Consider the following 26,401-nt stretch of genomic DNA (forward strand, 5'->3'; position numbering starts at 1 on the left):
GCTCTGCCTACAAAATAATGACTTAAGACATGGGGATCTGAATCCCACCAGGCAAAGAAAAGGTTTTTCCTGTATGGCTACTCTAATTGCTAAACTAAAATACTAAGTTGTATTAATAAAATACTAAGTCTCCTCCTCCAGAAGTCCTATGGCAAAACAAAGAAGAGTTCCTCATGGAATTTCACCCTAAAATTCACCCTATCAGATGAGGTCCCACTCATGCAAAAGGAAGCCTGGTCTTTGAATAGTGACTGACTAAGGAGGTAAGTTCTAGGAAGTTCACATTTTGGTAGATCTGAGCGTGGCTATGAGCTAAGAACTCACTCTCAAAGGGAAGGAGAGCATCTAAAGTGTATGCATCTAAAGGGCTGCCATAGTTAATAGACTCACTGCCTGAGTAGAAGTTTTTATAATAGTGGTTTGAGATTCCGATCACTAAATACTGCCCAAGTCCTGCTTTTGGGTATTTCCTTTATAATCTAACACTTTGTTGTAAATGTCAAATCCAGTAAGTTCCAAATATATATCTTGAGAAAGGTGCATAGCTAGTGGATAATATAGAGGAGATGTGAGCAGACTACACTAATGATAAAAGATCAGGGACTACAGCACAGCTTCTAATACATGTAGAAACAGTTAATGTAGATCTGATAATAAGCACATCATTTATAACTGGAAAGGTGGGATCATTGTTGTATAAAGTGGGATCATTTTTGCATTCATTTGAAGGCATGAACACCTGAACAATGGAGAAATGTCTGTTCTTTCCAAGAATAAGTTACCCAGTCTAGGCTACAGAAACTATAAGACAATCCTGGGTGTGTAAGGCACAAAGGTGGATGTCATGGTAGCAGATGCATATTTAGGAGCAGTCTATGCATTTGAAAAGCAAAAAAAAGGAGGACATGACTTGATAAGAAGGAATTGGACTGCTTGACAAGTTTAGCTCTGATTTACCAGAGGAAATTTGCTTTTTTTGTGATGCATCTAAATACACATTAGTGTTTAAATCATTGGTCTGAGGCTATTTATAATCATGCCATATTGATATATTAATCATGCCTTGACAGATTAATCAGGTCTGAAGTCTCAGTGAGACTTTAATAGTCAGACATCAAAACAAAGCAACTTTATTTTAATGTGCTTTAGCACCCACAATGGAAGCACCAGGCAGAGAGACGTCAGTAGCTTTTTCAAGTTAATGAGTCAGTGTGAACAGCAGCAGCTTGAGAGAGGTTGAAAAGACCATTCCTCATATGGACACCCTACGGGTCTTCATATGTAATCAAGATATGTGATCCAACACAGAAAATTGATGAAAAGCTAGATATGGATATTTGGGCATGATGTCTCTCATATTTGACATTTAGAAAGTGTCAAGTATTATTTTTCTCCATCTGCATTTGGTGATACTCATTGAAGGTACTTTTCAGGTCTTATTAATATTGGAGATTCTTTGGAGGTTAGTTTTTCAGTTTCAAATATCAAGCAGTTTATTTCTGATTTTCACTAAGTGATAGGCATTAACATTTACATAGGATTTCTTGTTTCAATGTATCAATGGAAATAAGTCTCTGTCCCGGTTACTGGGAAAGGGGGTGGAATTTTTAGTGCTGTGTGGGTGTGACCAAGTTGTTTGCTCCATACCATGTACATCATTGCTGGGGATAGGGATTCGTCAGGAAACAAGGAGTGCCAGGACTGGAAGTTCTCAATTTTCTCAGTACCAGGTGGTGTAGGTAGAGGAACAGCCACCATATTGCCTTTTTCTGGAGACCACGTGGGTGCGACCTTCAGGAAGTGTTTTTGTTCCCACTGGTGAATACCCTCCTGTTGGTAAAACACCTTCTCTTTTGTATGATTTTACCATTAATATTCCTGTTGTTATTGTGTGCATTTTGTTCCACTGCTCTATGCTTTTAGGAAATGGTTATTTTGACTCATAATCTCTCAGTTATTGTCCCTCCCTTACTGGAAAGGATGGGAAGGAGAATGGCTTGTTGGAGTTTAATTGCCCTGATGGTCTCAAAACCAGCATAGCCCCTTAAGAATCTGACTTCAGAATCTATTCAAAGCACAGCATTATTCTGCTTAACATTGTAAAATTTACTTTGTGCACTGGTTAGATTTAAAGAAGCAGTTAGCGTAAACAAATTTATTCATTCATATATACATTTAAAAACATACAAAATTTATATTTCTGCATCCTAGTTCTGCAGATCATGACATATTTTAAATATAATTTCACATCCAAATTAATACTTTGAAATCTAGATTTTTTTTAAATCTGCAAAAAATAAGTTTAAAAAATGTTGTGGAGAAAATAAATAAAGCCACTTATTATTAATAAACATACCATTTTTCACAGGAAAAATTAGCAGGCCCATACCACTTCAGTAACTGTGCAGGTAGCTCAGTACATATCTCCAGCAGCAGACTCCAGCTGTGCAAATGGAGGATAAAGAAAAGTACAGGATAATTCTCTCCTAAACTTCAGTTATTTTTGGTTCTGTGAATTTCCTGAGCTATATGTGGTTTCTGGGGCTTCAGTGACCATCAGTGAATGTTTTTTCCATCTGTTTATAAAGACTGCCCTTAGCTGTCCATAAACTTTGCACCCACAGCATCATTTGTCAGAGTTCTTATTGCCAGGTGTCTGGTGTCAGACATATTTTTCCCCTTCTTCTTTTCTTTCCTATCCTATATTTTTTTCTATTGCAAAACAGAATGAATAGTCACATCCTATCCACCCTGCCTATGTCATCATAATTTTTGAGAGTTCTATCCATCACCCACCTCCCTAGCTCTCTCTTTTCCAGACTAAATCCAGTTTACTCAGTCATTCATACTCCTAGAAGGTATTTTATTCATTTAGCAGAGCTGAAAGACACGAGGACCATAATTAGTTATAAAAAGAGTACTAAAACACTTTGGATCAAAAACAGTAATTGGGATATGGGAAGATAATTCAGTGAAAAACAGTTTAGGAGACAATGACAAGTGTGTCCCTGTTAGCTACATTTTCAGCTCCAATTGCCTCAGAATTTGCCTCTGACACTGGTTTAATGAGGGATTCTTCGCAATATTACCTTCTTTGAAAGAGTATTTTCTTCATCTTGAAAAGAGAGAAGAGGGATGCTGCTTTGTTTGGCTTTTTATCAACAGTCCTGATATTGTTAAAATATGTTGAGTATTTAGAACAGTATTATATCTAAGTAGCAAAAACATATATTTCATTTATTTTTCTTTCAATTACTGTAATCATTGAACAGTGAAAATGAGGAAAACAGAAATTAAAATAATATTCTTTTTGTGACTAAAAGACGGAAGAATATTATACTCTCTTTGCTGTTTATCCAAATCTTTCCTAGGAGGGATCCAGTTGCCTGTGGTTTTGCCTGTGATTTCAAAAATAGTAGAAACAAGAGCTGGTCTTGTGCCAAATAGAAATGATTATGGCATTGAACTAACATTCGGATTTGCAGAAATCCCCTGCCTAAATCTGAGATGTCAGTCCAGATTTAAGGTTTTGTCTTATTAAAAATAAACTGGTTTAAACAAGTGTTTATATCAAGCTTCTATTTCAGTTTAATGCAAGAGGGATTCCTTCTAGCTGACATTTAACTCAATGTTTATAGATATTTATATTGCATGGGGAAGTATAGCTGGATTTTACCCTATTCAAGAAGCAAATGAATAATTTTTAAGATTAACTGTTTCTAAAGAATCTAGCTTTGTTTTATGTGAACAGATTTCTCTCTAAATTATCTGTAATTCAAGTCTATTCTGTAATGATCCCTGGTATGTTACTCTACTGATGGACCATAACTTTACAAACTGAAAGATACTGCTTAAATTACCTGGCAATGCTGATAAGACACAAGGTATTTGTCCTGTTCCCTGATTACACAAATATGCACAGACTTCCAGTCTCAATGCCTTCTAACCTTACAGTTAAATGTGGCTTTTGAAATTATTTTGAAATCCATTTTCCATGAGCATGAAATGCAATCACTTGCATATTGTAAAAAACAAAACAAAACAAAAACCAAAAAACCAACAACCCAAAAAACAAAAAACAAAACAAACATGGACATAAATAAAGCTAAATTAAATTGCTGTTAAAAATGGCACTAGAAAATCTCAGGTATTATTTTCTCAGCTTTTAGTTAAAGATGTTAAGGGATTTTATGTAAATATTATTGGAAGGTGATATCCTCTCTTTTTGCAATGTAGACACACTGCTCATTGTGTCCTATTCCAGCTGCTGAGGTGTTCAGTATTTCTGTGGCAATTTCTTTATGGGAAAACACATATATTTCATTTTTATATCCCTAAAGATTAACAGCAGCCCAAAATTTTGTTGCATGTAGAACTATTTTTATAGCATGTAGTGCTATGCTTTCATTAAAAAATGCATTTCACCTCTTCCTTCTCAGTTTAGTGTGTTTCTTCTAACTCTTTATCTGTGAAAAGTACAAATAGTCCTGCACTTTGTGGTGAGTCCTTGGGTGATTGAGAGAGTGCTTCCTGGCACCCTCCTGTTTTCTGGCTGTGGGCTGGAGACCACAATGCAGTTTTGGAAAGTTATGTTTCCTCTGTTGTGTTCTTGAATGGAGACTAGTCTGTTTTATTCTTTTGCACTGATTAATTCATTCAGGAACCTATAATATTCCAAATATTAGGTTTAGCAGAAGCCAAGCGCTCAAGCCAGTCATGTGGAAGAAGTAAGAAACTCATATATTTCAAAATACAGGCAGACCTGGCTGCAGCATTCTGTTAAAGAGATGGTGAGGGGCCAGTGGTAACTGTGAGGATATAGAGATTGCAATTTGTGTGGGAAGGAGTAAGGGATAGAAAGAAACCCTGCTTGAAAATGGGAAATGAATGTGCTTTCTTTGTCCAGGAGGAGGTCTGTCTGTCAAGCTTCCTTGGCCTGGTGTTACGTGCAGGATCTGCAGTTGCGCTAAAACCTCTGTGGCTACAAACACTTTTTTGGGCAGGGGAACATGATCCCAGTGAAGGGATTTCTGTGCAGAAACAGCCTCGTGGAAAAGGGACACTGTGTACCATGCAGTAAGTATGCACCCTCTTGGTGCAGCCATGGCAAACCCAACCTGCCTTGTTGTCTAGCGGTGTCCAGAGGATGTAATGTATACTGTTTGTATCCTGTGACTCTAGGTTTCTGTCCATTGACCCTAGGAAAGAATTAACTGGCTGATGCAGGGCAACTGAATAATGCAGTTTGGGAAAGCCTGTAATTACACCATGGGTGCTTAATTGAGGGGTGAGAAAGATGGGTCTGAGAGACAGCAAACCCATCTTTTCCCCTAGTAGTTTGAATGACTTTATTATGGCTCCCACTTAAAGTGAACCCTACATTTGCTCTTTGATGAAAGCCATTCATTCCCTGAATCTCCCATAGAGCCAGCTTCCTAAATACTTTACATAAACTCTGTTTCATAGCACTGGAGTTCTAGGGCTCCTCCATGCTAATGAATGTTTCTTAGTTTCACATTGCTTCTCTTGTACCATGATTTATTTAAAGGCTCCCTAGTAAATACAGCAGAAATCTGTCAAACAGTGTTATAGGGTATGACAACATATGCCATGCCATAGTTCCTGGAATATGAAAACATGAGAATCTTGACTTAGAAGGCATGTGCATCTGCTAGCTTTTAGAAAGGAGGACACAGCTCTTGAGAGATTAAAAAATGAAAATAACATTCAAAATTGTAAACAGAAAAATGAAATAACATGTTCTTACAGTTGCTTCTCTCATTAGTAAATGATTTGATTTTTTTCTGTAAAGCTGCTGAAAATGTCTTTTTGAAAAGTTTTGGAGTGTGCTCACTGTTGAATGGTGTAATTTTTCCAAACACAAACTCAAAAAAAGTGTAGAGAAAAATGAAAAAAAATCCCACCAGTGTCTATTCAGTTTGGGATTTCTTTGGCAAAATATCCACATAATTCCTTCTCAAATGGAAGATTCAGTTCAGGTTAAGACACCTAAGCATAGTTGTTTTCACCTAGAGTACCTAAGCTTCCACAGAAGTCAATAACCCTGTTGTATTGTGGGCTCTCAAGAGACTTGCAGCTGACCAGCTGCCGAGGCAGGAATTCAGGTACCTCAGCTCTCACATCTATTGCTGGTTTAGGTGTCTGACAGTATTTAAGGCATCTGCAAGAAGCTTAGAAATGCGGCTAAAAGGAAATCCTTTTCTGGAGCTCCATCTGGAAGTTCAGTGTGATTTCTTATGATACTATTTTCATAAGGCATTCAGCACGTTTATGCAACAGAGCTGACAAACACATCAGGGAGATTTTTTTTCCCGGTTGTATTTATGAAACATATACAATTAATTTGTTCCATTATGAACTAAAGAGCTCAGAATCTGGTTGCAGTTTTTTTTTGTTGTTGTTGACTTTTTTGTTTAGTTTTGTTTTTTGTTGAGTATAATGTTTGTTTTATGAAGGTCTGCAGAGATGCTATATAGAGGGACTAAAAAACATTCTTATATTGATGACAAGCTTAGAATGCTTCTTTATTTTTTCCAAAATAAAGAATTTGGATCATCATGGGTTTGGGGGGGTTTTTAGCTCTTGTGGCAGGAATATACTCCATGTCTTCCATATATAGGTTTAGAAATTATGTATTGAAAAATCTATTTACAATCATTATGATCACTATTACATTTAATAGTAATACAAAGAGAATTAGCCTTCACACATCTCAATGCTGCATTAGGGTAACATAAATGTCCAGACATATTCAGTGACAATAAAGTCAAGTGTGAAAATGAATCAGCACCATTCAATGCAGCTTCCAATAAGTTTTTCAGTTTTTTGTGTGTCGACATTGTTTCCATAAAAATAATTTTTAGTCTGCAAGCATTTTTTCATGCAGAGAAATCACAGAAATTGTGTACAGTACGCACTGATGTTTCATATCTATGAGTTTCTACAGTTAATTGCCACACTTTTTATATTAGCAATAAGTGAAATGTCCTCTTTCCAAGATTTAAAAGCCTGAAATGAGGACAAACAATATGATGCAGACTTTAAAACAAGGGGATCAGTCAAAAAAAACCTGTTAGTCAGCTATTTACAAAAGCTCATTTCTGCCTTTCTCTGTTGTAGCAAGTACATCTTCTGCCTTTTCCAAGCTCTCCCACTTCCCAAACAGATGGTTTTTTAGCAGGTCTGGAAGGTCCCCAAATTCAGGCTATTTTGGAATGAGAGAAGGAGTAAGCTCTAAGTCCTGGAGTGCTCACAGAGAAGGCGCTGCCAGACACAGCCTCCTTTGTGCAGGAGAGGATCGATCTCCAGCACCCTGCTGACCACTTGCTGAGAAATCTGACACGGGAAAAGGATTCTCCCCTGGAGAAAGCCAACACTAGCAGGTTAAGCTTATGTGTGTTTTAATTAACTTCTTTAAACAAACTGGACTAAGCAAAACTGTGTTTCTGAGTACCCATGTGGGGTGATTAATTGTAGATTTATTTGCAGTATAGTGTATCTCTAACAAGTCTATGCTTGACACAAGCCTAAAATGTGTTGTATACACATATGGACCAAATAATTTCCCAATCCCTCATTTGTTGTGGAAGAGTTTGGTTAAATATATTCCATATTTTTCTTTCTTCATCTTCTTCTCCTTTTTTTTTTTTTTTTACAGTAGAAAGAAAAATTTCCTTTGAGGAAGATGATTGCACAAATCCCCCCTTCTTTTTTTTTGATTATTTCTTGGGAAAAGTTCAGCATATTTTTCATCTCTTTCATTTTATGAGATGGACAAAGCAGAGAATGGCCTCGGTGAACACATTTTTTATTTATGAGCCCTGGTCTTTAATTATCTTGTCATAGTTACAAATATCTTTATAAAAATAGTATTTTTTTGCTGCATTGCAGAGAATAGATAAAAGGTTGGCTAAGTTTATGCATGCTCAAGTAAATAGTCACATTTTTGTTTTGCAAAACAAAAGCATAAGACAAAGGTGGCCTGAAACACTCTGAACTGTTGCCAGTTTTCTTTCCCTTTTATAGATAACCAAGTATTTGCAAGTAATTTAAGGAAGGAGAATAAATCATATAATTTCTATGTAGCTCTAGGTCACTTATTCAGTTTTACAACAGACTTTGGGAAATTCTTTTGATTGAATGCCATTAAGGTAATTTGGGCAGGAAACTATAGTCTCTGCCAGTGGAACAAATAAAGTATTTTATTAGAAAAACTGAGATCTGTTTAGTGTATTTCTAATTGATATTTCCAGATATTTCCATATGCACTATGCCTATTTTGTTAGAGGTTGCCTGTGGAAAAGAATACTTCACATCCAGAAAGGCTAATGAACTGGGCCATTTCAGGATACCTTATAATCTTTTCTGTCAAACTTTCTTGGCAATATAACCAGAACATTAAAAATCCGCTAATGCAAAAGGGAAAAGTTGACGTTTGGGATAAGAGCCTTCCAATCCAAACACAAAATTAATTAAAAACATGCAAGATAGTCAAGAACTAGATAGCAAACACTTGGCTTCAGAAGGTAGAAATTAACTATTTTGCTTTTTAATTACCAGTGATAAAAAGAAAAAAAAAATTATGACACTATTATTTTTCATATTTTTCTTCCTCTCTTCCTCCCCACTCTCCCCAACTGATGATATATTTTCAGGATAGCTGGACCATGAGCTCTACTGACTGGAAACCTTAAAGGGAGTTTAAATGTTAGGAATATTTTTTATTTCTTTAGACTGTGCTTGTTTTTGTTGCAGAGCTCTAAAGCCTGCAAAAATACTCTATCTCTGTAAAAATTGGCCAGAATAGATATTTTCTATATGAAAATCCATTAGGATTTTGAATTAGCACAGAGTGCATTGTTGCATGGAACTGCCATGTTCCTAAATACCTATAACAACATTAATTTCTGACTGAATGTATTTTTGGCTATTTTTAGGAAATCTTGGTGCTCAGTATTTTAAGGCAACAGTTATACCCGTGATTTCATACAGAAATGCTGGTCAGGAGATCATAGCCACTCAAAACAGGTCTCCGCAGTGCACATTGTGAAATTGTCTGGAAAGTACTTTCCTATAATTTATATTAAAATCATATCTGAGTGAAACAGAAATGAAGCACAAATACTTGTGTTGGTTTAATTAGCTTTCAGAGAAAGTAAACCTGAAATTACATCAGAGTAAGGTAAACATATTTCTTTTATCATCTTGATAAAATCATACCATAGTATTTGTATCTTAAACAAATCCATAAAGTACCTTTTTGTAAAGCCAGAGGACTCTCTGCTGTAGTATAGTAAATAATATTCTAAACATCAAAATCACCTGAGATGAAGGTTGCTGTACTGTATCCTGTTTATACAAGCCTGGCTTTTTTTTTTTTTTTTTTTTTCCCAAATAGAAATAGCTTTTGGCTATTCCTTGTAACACTAGTTCTGTAAACCAATAGGAGTAAAAATCAAAATAAGGCAAATCCAGCTCTTTCACTAGCTATATTTCTTGAACCTCAGCCTGAAACATCCCTCATTTGTATAAGATTCAGTTAATTTGTGTGCAGGAAGATTTATACTCTTATCAGAAGTGTGGGAGGAAGTTCAAACTCTGCTTTTTTTGCAGAAAACCAGACATTGTTGATGGGTGATTTACCGAGGCAAATAAAAATACTACTTTGTAAGGGATCCCAGGATGCAATGTAAACTGTCACAGCAAAGAGGGCCCAGCTCTTTTCAAAACTGCAGGCTGGATGCTAATTCTGGCAGCCACTCAGGGTCCTGTGAGAGTGAGTCATGCATCGCTGCAGATACAGCAGCAGCACGTGGGGCTGAGAGCCCCTCGGCCCCCACCCCAGCTCCCTGCACTTGTGCACCCCAGGAACAAGGCAGAACCCCTCCTTTCCTCATTTCTCTTTAAAAGGTGCATTCCCTTGCTTCTCAACACTTCTAGAACCAGCTTAGTAATGAAAAGTTGTGCAAATTGAGGCAAATAGGCATTCCTGTACAGAGAAAATAGCATAAATATTTTACGCAGGAATCACACACCCACTTAAATCTAGTGAATAAAGTTACACTATGTACTGTAGAATTATGCTTTAAAGTTATGACTCATTCCAGGATAGTAGCAGATGTCCATGAAGCTCAGCACAAAAAAAAAAAAAAAAAGAAAAAATGTTCCCATATACTCTTAATTTTCTCCCCACATCATTATAGAGATGCAAGACACCTCTCTGTAACATTTTGAATGAGTCACTCCATACAATATGAATAAGTGCAGAGAAATACAAGATTGCATGAGAATCAAGTATGCAGGCAGAGTCAAGAGTTTAGAGACTTTCTCCTGGGAACCAAAGAGATATACTTTAGATAAATGACTCTGTCCAATGCTGGGACAGATACAACTGCTCAACTGCTACAGTTTTCTGGACATATGAAAAAGAATATAGAATTACATGTTAATGCACCATGTTCTTGCCTGTAAACACAGCATTAGCAAGATGCTGCTAGACTCATCCTGATAACCAGATCTGTTGGAGGACATGGTACCCCATCAGAGTTGGGGAAAAAGCTAAAAAGTAATCAAGAATCTGGAAGAAAAACCCTTCTGCTGTGAAACTTAAGTGGTTTAAAGTTGAAAGGCAGAGCAGACACTGCACCTAGTCACTAACAGATAGAAGACAAGCCTTACATTTGTTCAGTCTAGTTTGCAAAACCTTCCAGTTCTTGTGGCTGAAAGCTAACCTTTGACCAGTTTACCCTAAGAATTTCCTATTCATAAAGGCAGGAAAACCTCAAAACAACTTTCAGGGGTATTGGTAGAAGGACATTGTTTGGATTATTTAAAACTAAATGTGATTTCTCTAAACATTGGTTTAATACACTGTATTAAATAGTATCTGAATAACTTTGGTGAATTTTCTGGTTTTGTCTTGTTTTTTAGAGACAACTTGTAGCCATTTTTCTTTCCTTTTCTCAGGCTCAGCTTCACTTACCGTTCCAGATTCCTGGAATCCCTCCTCCCTCAGCAGTGCAGAGGGCTGGGGAATAAGATTTGTTCAGTCCATAATAGCTCCCCTCTGCTGCTCCTTTCTCCACACAGTTATCCTTTGCTGAAGTGTGGGACCCTCACAGGTTCACCATTCTTACCAGGAAACTTCTCCCTGTGTGGCCTCCCCACAGGCCATAGGTCCCACCAGGAGCCTGATCCTGTGGTGGGTCTTCACAAGTTGCAACTTCCTTCAAGTGCGCAACCACCTGCTCCTGCATGGCATCTGCCATAAATATCTGGTCTGCTGTGAACTTTCAAGGGTTTCATGGGAGCAATCTGCATCATCTGTGGTCTCCTCCAAGAGCTGGAGAGCCCCTGTGGTCCAGCACCTGGAGCACACCCCTTCTCTCCTTTTCCATGGACCTTGCTGTCTTCAGGGCTGTTTCTCTCACAGCTTTCCTCACCCTTCTCTGCCAAGCAGTATTTTGCCCTTTTCTAAGTACACTTTCCCCGGGTCACCACCACTGTGGCTGCTGGGCTCAGCTGGACCCTGCAATGGATCTGCCAGAGCTGACTGGAACAGGCTGTGCCCAGCATGGGGCAGACACAGCCTCTCCTGGATCACTGAACTCAATACAAGGATAACTAACTGCAATGCAATCACCTGTGACAGAGGAGAGGTCAGTGCAGGTCCTTTATTTGTTTCTTCTGGCGTTAAACTCCATGAAAAAGTATTTTGAAATGGTTTCATGATCACCAGGGCACAAGTGCTGAAAGAATGGGATCAAGTAGCATGAAGTTTTCACACCACATCACTAAAAATATGTGACAACATGCAATTAGTTTTATATAAGCTAGTGAGAGATGGCAGCTAGATGCCTACTTTATTTGCTACCAGTTTATGTTGCATTCAGAAAGGGGCCTTGGAAACAAAGGCTCTTTTTCACGTTGCCGACATGTGAGATCAGGCTGCTAAGGGTGAAATCATATCGTGGTGGCTCAGGTGTGCAAATTTGATAGCACTGTTACTTTCAAGTCACCTGCAATAAACAGGTACAGCTCCACAGTGCCTGCCCTACCGCCTCTGCAACAGGCATATAATCCAGTGTGCATTCAATTATAGATGAATTTTTATATCCAGTAAATAAAACTGTTTACATTATATTGTATATCATTGTAACTCACAAATTAATCTGCCCAAACCCTCTAAAAAGTCACTCATCATCCTAAACAAGTCCAAAGAAAAAATGTTCAGCATGTCTTCAAACTACAATAAACCAAGATAGAGGAATACTTTTAAAAAACACTATGACAATAAAAATGTATATGTGTGTATGTCAAAGTCTTCCCTGACATGAACAGAGCAATACAGATATATTGCTGCAGATAAGCTCATTCCTAAACCTTAAGTCACTAGCAAAATAATTTCACTGAGCTGAAACAGGTTTGAGTTTATTATGTGTAACTCAAGGGGGCACACATGCTCCCTGAGGAAGTGAGGAAGTGAGTTGAAATCCAACACTAAACAGCTACACACCTCCAAAAAACTCCAGCTTTTACTGTTGCAAGAACTCCAACTTACTGTCCAGGAGAACAAACTTTGAGCTTTCAAATAATGAAATGAATAATGAGTATGTAGAAGTCATGGTTAAATATTGTGCCAGAGGCCAAATATATAAAATAAGTGCACCCAAAAAGAGTTGACATAATATCGGTGACTGACTCTTTGGTCAACATCTGCTTGAGAAACCCCTGTTCTATGGAGTGTCCAAGACAGGGGAGACAGAGAGTAGATAAGGAAGATGTCAGGGAGCAGACGAGCAGACTCCCCTCTGCACACTAGTCTTCAAAGTCTCTCTTAGCACTGGTTATCAGCAATGCTTCCTGCCACATGGTCCTCTGGAGTGGAAGACCCATGCTCACATCTTTGTGACACTGTAGCTGCAAAGTAATTTCTTTCAGTATTGTTTTAATTTTAATTTTATTTTCTAATTGATTTAGTATTTTTTTGTGCACCTCAGTTTGCATGTTAACATTTTGTCTGAAATAATTATTCCAGACATGTAGATCACTGTAGAAAAAGTATGCATTTAAGATGGTCCTCTTCAAAGTTTGGTTCTCCAAGAACACATCCCAGCCAAGGAATGACTGTTTCTCTCCCTTAATTTTAAAGGGAGTCTAAATAAAGGGCTCTGTCATGAACACTTGAATCCTGAAGATGTCTAATGGCAGGTTAGTATCTGCATCCTAGACAACATATTAGAGAGCCTGGAGCTGAGTGCACAGAGAGTTAAATGTCTTGGATTAGGTGATCCTTGAATATTAAACAACTTTCTTGAGCCTGTTTTCCCTCCAGGACTTTATCCCAGGGTATGTGACCAAGCAGATCCTTAAAGAGGCCAAAATCTGCTCTACTGAAGTTCAAGATAGTGAGCTTGCAGTGTACCCTCCTCACTGCCCTTGATGCTGAATTCCAACATTTCATGGTTGCTGTCCAAATTTTCCACCAGCCCTCCTCATGGGCAAGAATAAGGTTCAGCATAGCACCTCTCCTTGTTGGCTCCTCTATCACTTGGAGAAGAAATTATCCTCAGCATATTCCAGGAACCTCCTGGATTGCTTATGCCTTCATCTTTTTTGTCTTTCTGGTCAGGTAGCTTGTGTCAAACGCCTGCTGCAACATCACCTCCCCTCCCTTTAATTCTCACCCATAAGCTCTCAGTCATCTCCTCATCCATACCACACCAAACATCATGTTCTCCAGCTGGTCACTACAGAGAGTGCCAATGTCCTCATCTCCTCTGCTTGTCTTTCTGAAAGAGCCCGTGTCCTTCCATCCCAACACTCCAGTCACAGGATTCATCCAACTATGTCTCCATGATATCACTAAGATCATAACCCTGCTGGCATGGTCATTCCTTTGACTCCTCTTGCTTATTTCCCATTCTCTGTCTGTTTGCATTGAGACATTTAAATTGGGCCCCCAGTGAGACTGGCTTCCTGGCTGGAATGGTTGGAATTCCTTTGGGCTGCTCTGCAGGTACTTCTGCTGACCTGTGACCTCTTTCCAGGCTCTGGGCATCTATTGCTGACACAGGCATCAAACTGGTAGGAGTGGGGTGCGCTGAGGTTTCCCTCCCCTGGCAAGTTTAATTTAAAGCCCTCTCAACCCTGCTTGGAAACTCTATGACTTATGTGTGTACCACAGATATTTAGTCTTGATTCCAAGGCTGTGCAGAGTCCCCTTCCACCAGGACAGATCCACACAAGGGTGCATGTACACCAAGTCAAGAGCAGGTGTCTGTTTCAGCAGCAGTTGTGAGTTGTGAGGATCTTGGAAAGTTAGGGTCCAAGTCCTAACCTTGAAAAAGGCACTGCAAAATAGGAATGAGATTCTTGTTATCTTAGTGCTATTTTTTACTTTCTGAGAAGCTTTATTAAACTGAGAAGCTATTTTTAAAAGTATATCATAAATAACTGAACAGTTCATTGTCAGCCTGAGTCTGAGCAATTAGCAGAAGTTAATTATAAAAGTGTCTAAAATTAAAGACAACAAGTTTGATTAAAGGTGTCAAAAGGCAAAGTCAAATATTGATCTATTTATTTTTCTTTGTTTATTAATTACTCCTTCTCCTAAGTAAGTGGGCAAAAAAGACTATTTATTTTTCTTTTTTTTGTCTCTTTTTTTCTTTTCTCTTTTTGTAATTTAAGTACAGCTCTGGATTTCAGACTATTTCACAGGGGTATATGAGCTGGGCAGCAACTATGACAGACTTTTGCTTGGAAAAAGGGACAGAAGAATTAATTTTTAAATTAAAAATTTAACATATAGCAAATGTCAAATGTATTCTAAGCCAGGTTCTCACTTGGTGCTGCTGGAGCTTAGAGTCTTTGACGTCAATGGAATGGTTCTCATTTCCAACAGGTGCACTCCCAGCCCACTAGCCCAGTGTTTGCACCATATACACTGCAGGGGAAACAAAGGAATACTGAGAGAGCTTTATCTATTTGCCTAAAGTAAAAAAGCTGTTTTCTCATGGGTGAGCACTATAAACTTGCTGGTTGAGTGCATGTGATCAAATAAAAGGCTACATTGTTTTCCCTGTTCAGTATAGTCTGTTGGATTTTCAGAGCTGGTTTGCTGTTTACCGCAAACACAGAGGGCTTTGTACTCACTCTGACCCTTGGATAATAATTCATCCTTTGAAGCGTTCATGATTTCTCTAGATTTGGCTAAAACACATTTTTAATTTGTGGTCTGGCCAAAATTCTTCCTTCAAGAATTGCTTGATGGTCAGAATATGGGCCCTTCACTTCAAGAATGACATTGAGATACTGAGGCATGCCCAGAAAAAGGCAACAAATCCAGTGAAGGGTCTAGAGATTAAATCCTATGAGAGGCTGTGGGAACCAGGGTTTAGCCTGGAGAAAAGGCAGCTCCAGTGAGAATTTATTACTCTCTAGAACTACCGGTAAGGAGATGGAGGTTGACTTGTTCTCCCAGGCAACCTGTGGCAGGACAAGAGGAAATGGCCTCAAGCTGCACCAGAGGAGGTTCCGTTTGGACATCAGGAAGCATTTGTCTGCTGAAAGGATGGTTAAGCATTGAAATGGGCTGCCCAGGGAGATGGAACTGTCACCATCCCTAGAGGTATTGAAGAAGTGACTTCATGTAGCACTGAGTGCTGTGGTTTAGGTGATATGGTTGTGTTCAGTTAAAGGTTGGACTTGATGATCTTGGAGGTCTCTTTCAACCTTAATGATTCTATCATTCTATGTCTCCTTGGGAAATGTTATGTTTTTAAATGAATGAAGAAAACTTACATATCTACATGTTTACTTCTTTAGACACCCCCAAGGCCATCCTACTGCATCCTACTGTTATTGTGGCAGTATGAGGCTCAAAGTGGCTGAGGTTACTTCCTTTTTCTCTCAAGCAGACCTATGTTGGAGAAGATTAAATTCAATTAAATGGCTCAAGTAATCCAGGAGACTTTCAGATGACAAATATATGGAAGTAAAATTACCCCTCTGTGTCTTTCGGTAATGACTTCTGTGTCTCTCTTTACCCCCCTCTGCCACATAAAATAGTCATGGAAATACTCTTCTGCCACTGTCAAAGCCCACTGTGGTTTCACTTACAAAACTCATCTCTGACACTCTTATTCTTCAGCTCTTGCTATTGGACACTAAACTGGGAGGACAGTGATGAGCAACTGCATTGTGCACCACCTACTTTGCATATTCTTTCATCATTATTATTTTACCTTCCTTTTATGTCCTATTAAACTGTCTTTATCTCAAACCATGAGTTTTACCATTTTTTTCCCAATTTTCTTTCCTATCCCACTGCAGGACAGTGAGGTGTTTATCCTGCTAGGTTAAATCACAACAATCCTTTATGAGGCCCAGTTTGGGGCTTGAAGTGTTGAGATAATGACAGATGTGACCAGAACATGTTAAAACAAATTTATTACAAGCATTCATTGTATTAATTTAATAGTCATTGGTCGCAGTGATGATTTATTTACTCTCAGAGTTGGTGCACTTGCTCCCAGGATTATGTATGCAACACCTTGCTTGCTGCATGTGTTTCCTGTTGTTCTGGGGTTGAATTAAGGTTATAATTTTGCTGCTCATTTTGTGTAATACTGTCTTATGATAAGGTAAAATGACTAGATGTGAGACTAATGTGATATTTCTACTCAGTATTGATGTAATCTCCATATTTCAAGAATCATCTATAAGAACTATTAATAATTACACATTTTACCATTTCTCCCTAAAGAAGGAGCCTCCAGGCCAGCTCTTGAGAATGTTGAATATCCTTGGGATGTTCAACCAGCATGTTCCTCTTACTATGCCTCCTGAATGTGTTGCATATCTTGCTTAAGGTTAAACACCTCTTTAAGAACACCACCCAGAGATCTGCCCTGAGTCTGGATAGCTATGACTGGCAGGATGTGTGGGATAGAATGGAAAAGTACCAAGGACAGCAGGCACCTCTGGTGTTTTGGAACTTTACCCCTGAACAAGTCCAGAATCCTGAATAACTACTAAAATATCTGGAAAAAGTATGCTGCGATCCTGTGAATTCTAGAGAGACACAAATCAGTAGAACATCATGTGCTGGAGCCTGGTCCATGTCTTTTGAGCCATGTGCATTGCCCTCAAAGGGAAGAGAAGGTCTGTGGATCTGAGAACAAAACAACAGACACCACAGCTAATCCAATCCCTGCACTGCAGCCAAACCCGAAAATAAACCTGTTCTGGTATCAGTCACTCCTATGCACAAGAAGAAATACTGGAAGTCAGATCACTTAGAAAGGGAATTACTGCTAGAAGGAGAAAGGAGGAAGAACTGGACAAAGCAGACTACTCCAAAGCACAGCCATTACAAGAAGAGGAGGAGGAAGAGGCAGAATTCATAAATGAGGCAGTAACAACTCAATTCCTATTCCTGAAGAAGCTACAGGATATGCAAAAAGATTCTAGCTGTCATCCAGGTGAACACATTGTCACTTGGCTGCTCTAATGCCAGAATTGGAGCAGCTGGGATCACTTCTTTGGGAAGGAGGCATTGACAAGAAAATTGTAAAAGGGACACAAGTCCTTAGCCTCTGAAGACGATTCTATTCAGGCATGAATGAAACTAATGCCTTTAAGGAAGATGCTATATGTAACCCAGACAACTGGATGAATATGGAGGGAGGTTTTCAGTACCTGAAGGAATTAGCGGTGCTAATGTGATTTATAATGATCTAGACTATGAGAAGTTACCCAAATGAACAACTATCCAGATGAAGTCAAGTGAACATGACCCCTGTAGTGAAAGTTTGTATAGAGCACATCATCAGCATATGCCAATTCCTTCATTTGTGGTAATGACCTGGAAAGATGATGAAGGAAAAATGGTGGCTGAATTGGCTAGCCAACTCTGTCAAGAGAAAGGAAGTCTCTTTTCATTCCTATGGACCTGCATCTTGGCTGTGGAAAAACTGTTATGGGAAATTCAGCAATTCAAAAAGGATATGTTCTACTCTTACCTGTACAAAGAGGTACCTCAGGTATTAGAAATAAGAGTTCCTCTCTTTGAGGGAAAGGATATAAACCATGGGGCAAATGCAGTTTGCCTGAGGTTCCATAAAGAAGAGGCTAGGAAATGGGATGGAAAGTCTACCTCAGCCCTAGAGGTATGGGTGTTTGAACTGATAGGGAAAAAATTATAAAAGAGAAACACTTTTGTGCAAAATTTCCAGGGAAATTGCTGCTTCAGTTTCCAGTGGGTAGGTTCCAAAGAGGGTAGAAAGGCTGATATTAGTTCTGATATTAATAAAGATACTTTTTATTTGTATTTACAAGAAGGGAATAACAAATACTGTGTCATGGACTAGAGGGGCCCTGCCTTCAGCCAGGTGGGACAATATAGTTTATTGGATTCTGTGGATCCTGTTGGGCTGGCACATTAGATCCACAGGCTCTAGCAGGCACTGATGTGATGCCATCAAGGCTAAAGGGCAGAACCCATCTGGGTTCTGTGACAGGGAGGATTTGGATTTATCATCATCTAGGTTATTAATGAAAACATGAAGCAGTATTGACTCTTGAGGTGTGCTGCTTGTGGCCAGTCTCACAGTGACAAAACTAATCTGTGTGGTGTCAGACCCAGTGTGTGGTTCCATGGTTTTTGGCCTAGATGTTTTTATCTCCTAAACTATGTTTTTAAAATCACTGGAGGAACTTAATCTGTGGTTCCGTAAGTAAGATCTGAATCATCTTTTAATTTACAATTACTAAGTAGAATATGCCTGGCCATTCTAAGCTGCACTGAGCTTGGGGATCTGGTTAAAATTTGGTTAGAATTTATTTTTGACAGTGAAAAGGCAAAGTTTTTAATGCAACCAAATCCAGTATAAGGGAATAATTTTAAAATATATTTTTTCCCATCTAGAGCACATATTTCTTCTGACTATTTGGGCACATTCAGAAGTTTTCCCAGGGTCTAGGGCTACTTATTCCAGTAAGCTATTCTCCCACTTAACAATAATTAAAAAAAATATTTTCTTTTATATAAATCTTAACACATTAGCATATTGTTTTTTTAAATATATACAAAATCCTTCTGGAATCTCGCAGAAATTATATACATTACAAGTGATGCTAGATAAAGTTTTGAATCTATAGTGGCTACATTGCATTTACATATTGCACGTCTTCCTCACAACACAAGGCTGCTTACACATACTTCAGAAGCACTGAATTACTGTTTTGGGGCAAACCTATTTTTCCCTGCTGACAAGATCTGTTGACACAAGTGCTCACATTTGAGACTGTTACTTTTTCTTTTTGCTCTTTTAAATAAGAAACAGATATTCTGTGAGATTTTCATGGCACATGTACTGTTTGTTTCAACAAATGGAAAATGATTATAAATTATATTGTTTCTTAATGAGCTTCAGTGGGTATAATCAAATGACAGGACAAAATAAATCCATTGCTATACTCTTTGGCTGCCAGCAGCCTAACACATTCATCAATTGATCTGTTTTAAGCTACAAGAAGCCATATTCTGCCTTGCTTCAATCTCTTGCCAGATCCAGACCACCATAGTAACATATTTCATACACATCTTTTTGTTTTAGGACCTTTTCTCCACTTACTGGGGATGGGAGTGGAGGAAAGCAGACTGTATTTTGCTTGTGTCTTTTCACAAAACAATAAAATCAAAGTTTCTTACCCCACTATTTCTCATATGTGAACAGCTGATCCTTTTTTTAACAAAATGTTGTCCAGGCTTATCACTGGACAGATCATGACATTTGTTTACAATGACAACAGTAGTGCTTTTTTCTAGGCAGGAGTGAATGTTGCCTGCAGCAAAGTTTTTGTGCTGGAATATGTAAGCCCTTTTCCCCAGTATTTTAATTTCCAGACCAAAACTCTGTCATGCTCTTTTCCTAATGTTGTGATATTATGCTTCTAGACTGACAAAAAGGTCTTGAATATTTCTAGGTTGATTAATTCCTAATTTTTATTCTTACAAAATTTTATTTTTACATTTTTGGATATACTGAAGTCTGTCACCTTACCCTAACTATGTGGCAACCTGCCATAGGAATTAATGACCCATTACATTCCTTTCTTTTTCTGACTTTATATTTCCAGTTTTCATATTTTTATATCTGTGTGGGAGGTTGATGCAATGGCTGATGCGTTTCTAAATGAGAAATTACCTCTCCTCAACTACATAGCTGGAGTACATTTTAATGAATTAAGCTAGGAGCTTTCTGGTGTTGAAGATCAAAATGAAGCATCTCTTGAGAAAGAGAGAAAAAGCACAAGATTTTATCTTTGAAAATTTTTGAAAAAATCCTCAGCTTGTTTCTAAGTATTTTTTCAAAATGTTGATTCTGTTTTACCTGCTCCACTCTTCCCAGTAAATGCAATGCACAATCAGCAAACTGTTCTGGTATTTTAACAAAACTTATTGTACATCAAGGGACAGACACACTCAGCTGGTCTGAACTCCACTGAAGATGGAGCTAGAGTAAAGGCAAATTCCAATTGCATTGCGTCTTATGCAAATGATCACAGAAGCTTAGCATTCCTGGGCTTGTCCTGTACTTGGATAAGAGACCATCTGGAAGTCCCAGATAAAGTAGGCACAAGCCAAGACATCGTGGCTGAACACTAGACCACAGAAAGTGAATGAGTTAGAAGGCAACGTTCTCCCCCTCATCACTGGTGGATGAGTCAGAGAGCTAAAGTTACCAGTACTATTTTCATTCCATCAGTGAGAAATGTCTCAGGCTTATACTGTAACTTGAAAACATTAAAATAAGTGAGGTTATATGAAACTTTAGCTTCACAGGGACCTTTAACCAGGGTTAAACAATCCTACCCTCTATGATGCCTACGCTTCTGGAAAATTATACAAATGTACCAAAACTTGTATTTCTATATTGGGAATGAACATAGGGTAAGGAAATAGCTGTTCTGTTGTTGCTGCTTTTACCTATCAGGCAAGTCCTGGGTAGTGTGACTGGCATGACAGCTTTTTTTAATGCACCTCTCATTTATTCAGAAGTGAAGAGCTTGTTTTGGCCCCCATTTCAGCAGAGACAATGAAAAGTTTTCTGTGCTTTTGAAAGAAACCTCCTGCAACCATTCAATGAACAGTATGATGTGGGACATAGCCCTGTGCTATATACTCAGTAACCAGCATTTTTGAAAGCAGAAGCTTTATGTATTCAGTATTGTAAGGAGGGTTCCTGCTTCTTTGTATGAAGTGAACTGGATTGTGCAGATCACTGAGAGGATGTAGCAAGGATGGGGGGAAGGGGAAAGGGAACATGCAGAAAAACTCACCTAGGAAAAAAGAGAGACTAAACTACTAACTTTTCCTTTTAGGTTAAATTGTCAGTTCTCTTTTTGTAATGGAATAACACTATAACCTGGTAACATCTATACCATTGTTGTGGTTTAAATCCAGATGGAAAAGATCATCAGTTACACAGGAGGATTTAAATGCATCTAAAATTTGTGAAGCTGAAAGCAATATTTGGTCTGATAATAACAAAGATTAAAGATATTCTTATGGCATACTAGAAGATGTGCAACTTTTAAGTGCAACTGGTTAAATCCCGTAAAACCAGAAGAATGAAGGCAAAATGAAAAGCTATGGTAAATATTTTCCTCACTACCAAATTCTGAATATGGAACCTGTGTCAGCTTTGTCTTGCAGAATTTCTCTTCACTGAGTAGCTCTTTTCACTCTTTAATTCTCTCCTCCTTTTCTGGCAGTGAAGCACATTCTTTTCCCCTGTAATGTAATTATACACAAACTCACAAATTTAACCATATTGCCATGATCTAACATCACCCACAATCTGGCAGATGCCACTGACTGAAAACACAGCTCTACTTTAAAGTAAGTCATACAGATGTACTGTTTCTATATTTAAAAACACAGTTTCCATGGCATGACAGCACTGTCTGTACATACAGGGGACTGACACTAAAGCTTCTTTGTGTGGTGATTCTTTCTTCATCTCTCAGAATCAACATTAATTCAGAATTAAATATGTGCAAGGATTCTTATTTAAAGATTCTGAATTTTCAATAATTTTGAAATTACAGTAATTTTTACTTTCATACCATTGCCACTTATGTTTGAATTGTGGTTTTAATTTGAAACAGCTATTGACTCTGTTTACTTGGGAAGCAGGGTCAGTATTATACTTGAAGATCCTCCTACTCACTGAATTAATCTTTTCATTCCTATACTTTTTGTATGTATAAGCACAGTACACAGACAGAATCTTCTATCTGATACAGTGGGTTTACTGTAGTCCAGTGACAGCTATTGCAACTAGTGAAGTTGCTTGGATTATAATGTCTAAGAGTAATGTTATGGAGTTTGAGCTTGAGACCTTGCGAACATCAAAACACAACAAGGTTTACCTAATATAATCCTTACAAACAAGTCACAGAAGAGATAAACAATTAAATTTTAATTATTTGAATTTTTTTTTCTTGGACATGAAAATAATTTAAAAGTCTGCCTTACAAATAGGTATAAAGATGGGTGCTACAACCTCACTATTTTAATGTAATTTATCAAAGTCGTAAAAATAAGGAATACAGACCCATCAGTGCCTAATACTTTGCAAAGGTAAGAAAAGCTGGATGTCAGTTTTTAAGTCTAAAATTTCATGTAAGTTATGGTTCAGCTAGCTCTTGCAAAGAAGACATTTCCACTGTCCCTGTTGTTGCCTGAGAAACATAATTTTTATCTTTACACCATTTGTAGAAAAGCAGGAGTTATGGAAAATGGAAGGCTACATCAGGGCTGTGAATAAGCTATCCAGTTGTTCCTTTACTTAATTCAAAGGGTTAAGCATAAAGTAATCTTAGATGAAAAAGTAAGTATTCATACTCTACAAGAGCAAATCACAGTATTTAAATATTAAAGAAAGAAAATACAAGGAAAAAAAGAGAGCACTAAATGGTCTTTTCAAACTAATTTTTGCAATTTCTCTAGGCAGAGCTTCTTGGAAAGAAATTCTTGAAAATTCTTTGAATAGGATTCTAAAAGCACTGTCAATGATGATGATTATTTATAGGTGAGGGAGTATTTTCATTTAAGGACTGATGAATCTTGCTTGTTTTGAATCACAGCTTAACACACTATCTTATAAATAAACAAATGTCAAATTAATAACTTATTTTCCTGAAACCAAACACTTCAATCAGGGTTTCACATAAAGTTTTTATTCAAGGTGGTTTTTTTAAACATCCAGACTAATCAAGTTCAAGAATCTTAAATCTTAGTCAGATCACCATTTTTTCCCTTTCTGCTTATAATAGTCTCTCCTACAGCCGTAAAGGGGACAGAGAGTTTTAGAAGAAAAGTTCTTAAATTACACTCATTCTAGTAGCTCATCCAATAATTAAATCTAACCTTTCAACATTGTTTTTGTTTTGTTTTGACATCCCACTGATGGCTTTCCAAAAGCTCTGGGACACTATAATCTCTACTGGAAAATCACTTCCTCATGGGAATATTCTTTTGTTTCCTTTTTTCTCTTCTTTTCTCTCCTTGATGGGCTGGTTGCTGCTTGTCCCCAGAAATTAATGGAATGGGCTGTAGAGAGTGTTGTAAAGTCAGGGATGTGAGTCAAGAGACAGACAGGGGTGCTTGTTCAAATTCATTCATCCAGTTACTTCACTGAAAGTGGGAAATTAATTTCTCATTGAAGAAATATGTTTGTCTTTTAAATTATTTGCTCTTACACTCACACCATTAAGTACGTGAATGCTACTGGGAACACAGAGAACTGGGATGAAACACCACAGTTACTGTGAAAGTCATTCTAGAAATTCCTTCTGTACTGCTGTAAGTTGTTAAAAGAAAAAACATTTTGCGTTCTTGGCTCTGTCAAAATATTGGGAAGCCATGAGAACTAAGTTTTGATTCTGCTTGATAACTAGACAGGAGCAGGAGGGAATACTTTCCACCATCTTGCCATCAATGACAAGCAACATATGTCCTGTAGAAAAGACTGCAGTATTAGATCATTTAAAAGGAGCATATTATATATCATCTTGAATACACAAGGATATATAGTACACTCATAAACTCCAGCTTTTTCATCATGTTGGCATATTGGTTTTTAACCAATACAAGCAGGTCTGAATTATCTCTATTTACTTTTATTTCTTATTCTCAGCCTGGATGAGGAGACTGAGTATATCCTCAGTGAATTCATGGATGACCCCAATCTGCATGAGACAGCCAATTTCCTAGAGGGTAGGATGGCTCTGCTGAAGGATTTGCACAGGCTTGAGAGATGGACTGAGACCAGTGGTGTGAGGTTCAGCAAGCCCAGGTGCTGGGTCCCACACTTTGCCTACAGCAGGTCCATGCAGACCTGCTGTGGCAGTAAGTAGGGAGGAAAAGTTCCTGGAACTCTGCCTGGTGGAAAAGGGCCTGAGGCATGCTGGTCAGCAGCTGAATGTGAGCCAGCATGTGCCCAGGTGACCAAGAAAACAAATGTCATCCAGGCTTGTATCAAGCATAGTGTGACCAACAAGACTAGGGGAGTGATTGTGCCCCTTAACTCAGCACTGGTGAGGCCATACCTTGAATGCTGTTCCATTTCTGGGCCCTTCACTACAAGAAGGACATTGAGGTGCTGGAGTGAGTCCAGAGAAGGGCAATAGAGCTTTTGAAGGGTCTGTAGCACAAGTCTTATGAGGAGCAGCTGAGGAAACTGAGGGTGTTTAGCCTGGAGAAAAGGAGGCTCAAGAATGACCTTACTACTCTCTACAATTTACCTGAAAGGAGGTTTTAGCCAGCTGGGGGTCAGTCTGTTCTCCCAGATAAGGTATGACAGGATAAGAGAACACAGCCTGAAGCTGCATCTGGGGAGGTTCAGGCTTGACATCAGGAGAATTGCTTCACAGAAAGGGTTGCTAAACATTGGAATGGGCTGCCTAGGAAGCTGGTGTAATAGCCATCCCTGGAGGTGTTAAAGAAACTATTGGCCATGGCATTCAGTGTCATGGTCTAATTGACATGGTGGTGTTTGGCCAAGAGGTTCTCAGAGTTTTTTTCCAATGTAATTGATACTGTGATTCTCTAGTTTTCCACTTGCTTCTGGATAAAATTCAAGTCATTAATACTATCTGAAGTCCCAGAACTTCGCTGTTTAGTTTTTGAAGGTTTTGATGTGGTGAGACTTTTTTAGGACTGTGTGCGTTTTCCTGAGGGCATAAAACCACATTCACACACTTCACACAGTGGTGACATCATAAACTGTAATTACAGTCAATTCTCAAATTCCCTACAATTTTATATATCTTTCTTGTTACACATTATTTAGGTCCAAGGTAAGAATTCAAAGACTTAATACTTCTCTGATATGCTGTGAATGTTTTAGCATAATAAGGAAATATAAAAATCAGGAAATGCTATCTTCTCTGAGGAGTGGTACACCAGCAGAGTCAATACATGACTGAATACATTTGTAATAGTGCTGCAAATAAATTTTCTGTTTCTCTTAAATATTTAAAATGCTTATGCTGTCAAAATTATATTTAGAAGACAAACTATTAGGGTAGTAAATATAGAGAAAATCTTTCAAGGACAAAGGACCATTGTTGCTGATATACTGATGCAAGGTGGGATTTTGGCTGCAGACACTGCTAGATATGACTGATTTTTTTTTAAACTAATGCTGTCGTTACTGCTACGATACCTGTTGTATCATAACTGCTCTGGGGCTGGAAGATAATCTGTGTTTTATTTAATTAATATGTTTGAATATGTATTTGTAAATGTATTTGTACATATGTGATGGCACATTGACACCTTCTTTCCTATCCATCCCTCCATGGATAAAACTCTTAAACATAATCATACAAGTCAAGAAAAAGGAGGAAGGGGATTAAAAAGGAAGCTGGATTGATTAATCTAGTGTCAGAGTTTAAGAATGAATAACAAAGTTCTGCCACATTAAAAATGCTTTGGGGAAGATTTATGGCATTTACTTTTAAAGATTGGAGTATTAATAATTGTAAAGGCAAAGGAAAGGTTATCACTGACAGTAATAGTGCTTTTACAGAGTCATAAGATTAAAGTTCTATTTCTCCGACAAAGAAATCCATTCTTCTTTGGGAAAAAAAAGAAAGGGATCACATGGGGCTATGCTGTCGAGCACAACCAGTCATGCTTTATTCAGCCCTAGATGAAGGTAAGTTTGGAAGAGATGAAGCTGGTGTCCAAGAATGTACAGGTGGTACAGAACTTTACTGTGCATTGAAAGGTGCTCTCTGATAGAGGAACCTAATATACTCTGAAGGTCCATTGCTTGGAAGTGCTGGGAAGAGTTGGGACCCT

At 38.1% G+C, this 26,401-nt stretch overlaps 1 long non-coding RNA gene across 2 annotated transcripts in view; it reads left to right on the plus strand.

Moving 5' to 3' along the window:
• LOC110479159 (uncharacterized) overlaps positions 1-26,401 on the plus strand; it is a 134,603-nt gene that overhangs the window by 30,191 nt on the left and 78,011 nt on the right. For both annotated transcript variants that reach the window (XR_014953650.1, XR_014953651.1), the window contains exon 1: positions 1-26,401. This exon is cut by the window's left edge and continues 30,191 nt beyond it; it is cut by the window's right edge. This is a non-coding gene — a long non-coding RNA (uncharacterized LOC110479159).

The sequence above is a fragment of the Lonchura striata genome, chromosome 3 (genome assembly GCF_050655825.1).
Source record: "Lonchura striata isolate lonStrDom1 chromosome 3, ASM5065582v1, whole genome shotgun sequence".
NCBI lineage: Eukaryota > Metazoa > Chordata > Aves > Passeriformes > Estrildidae > Lonchura > Lonchura striata.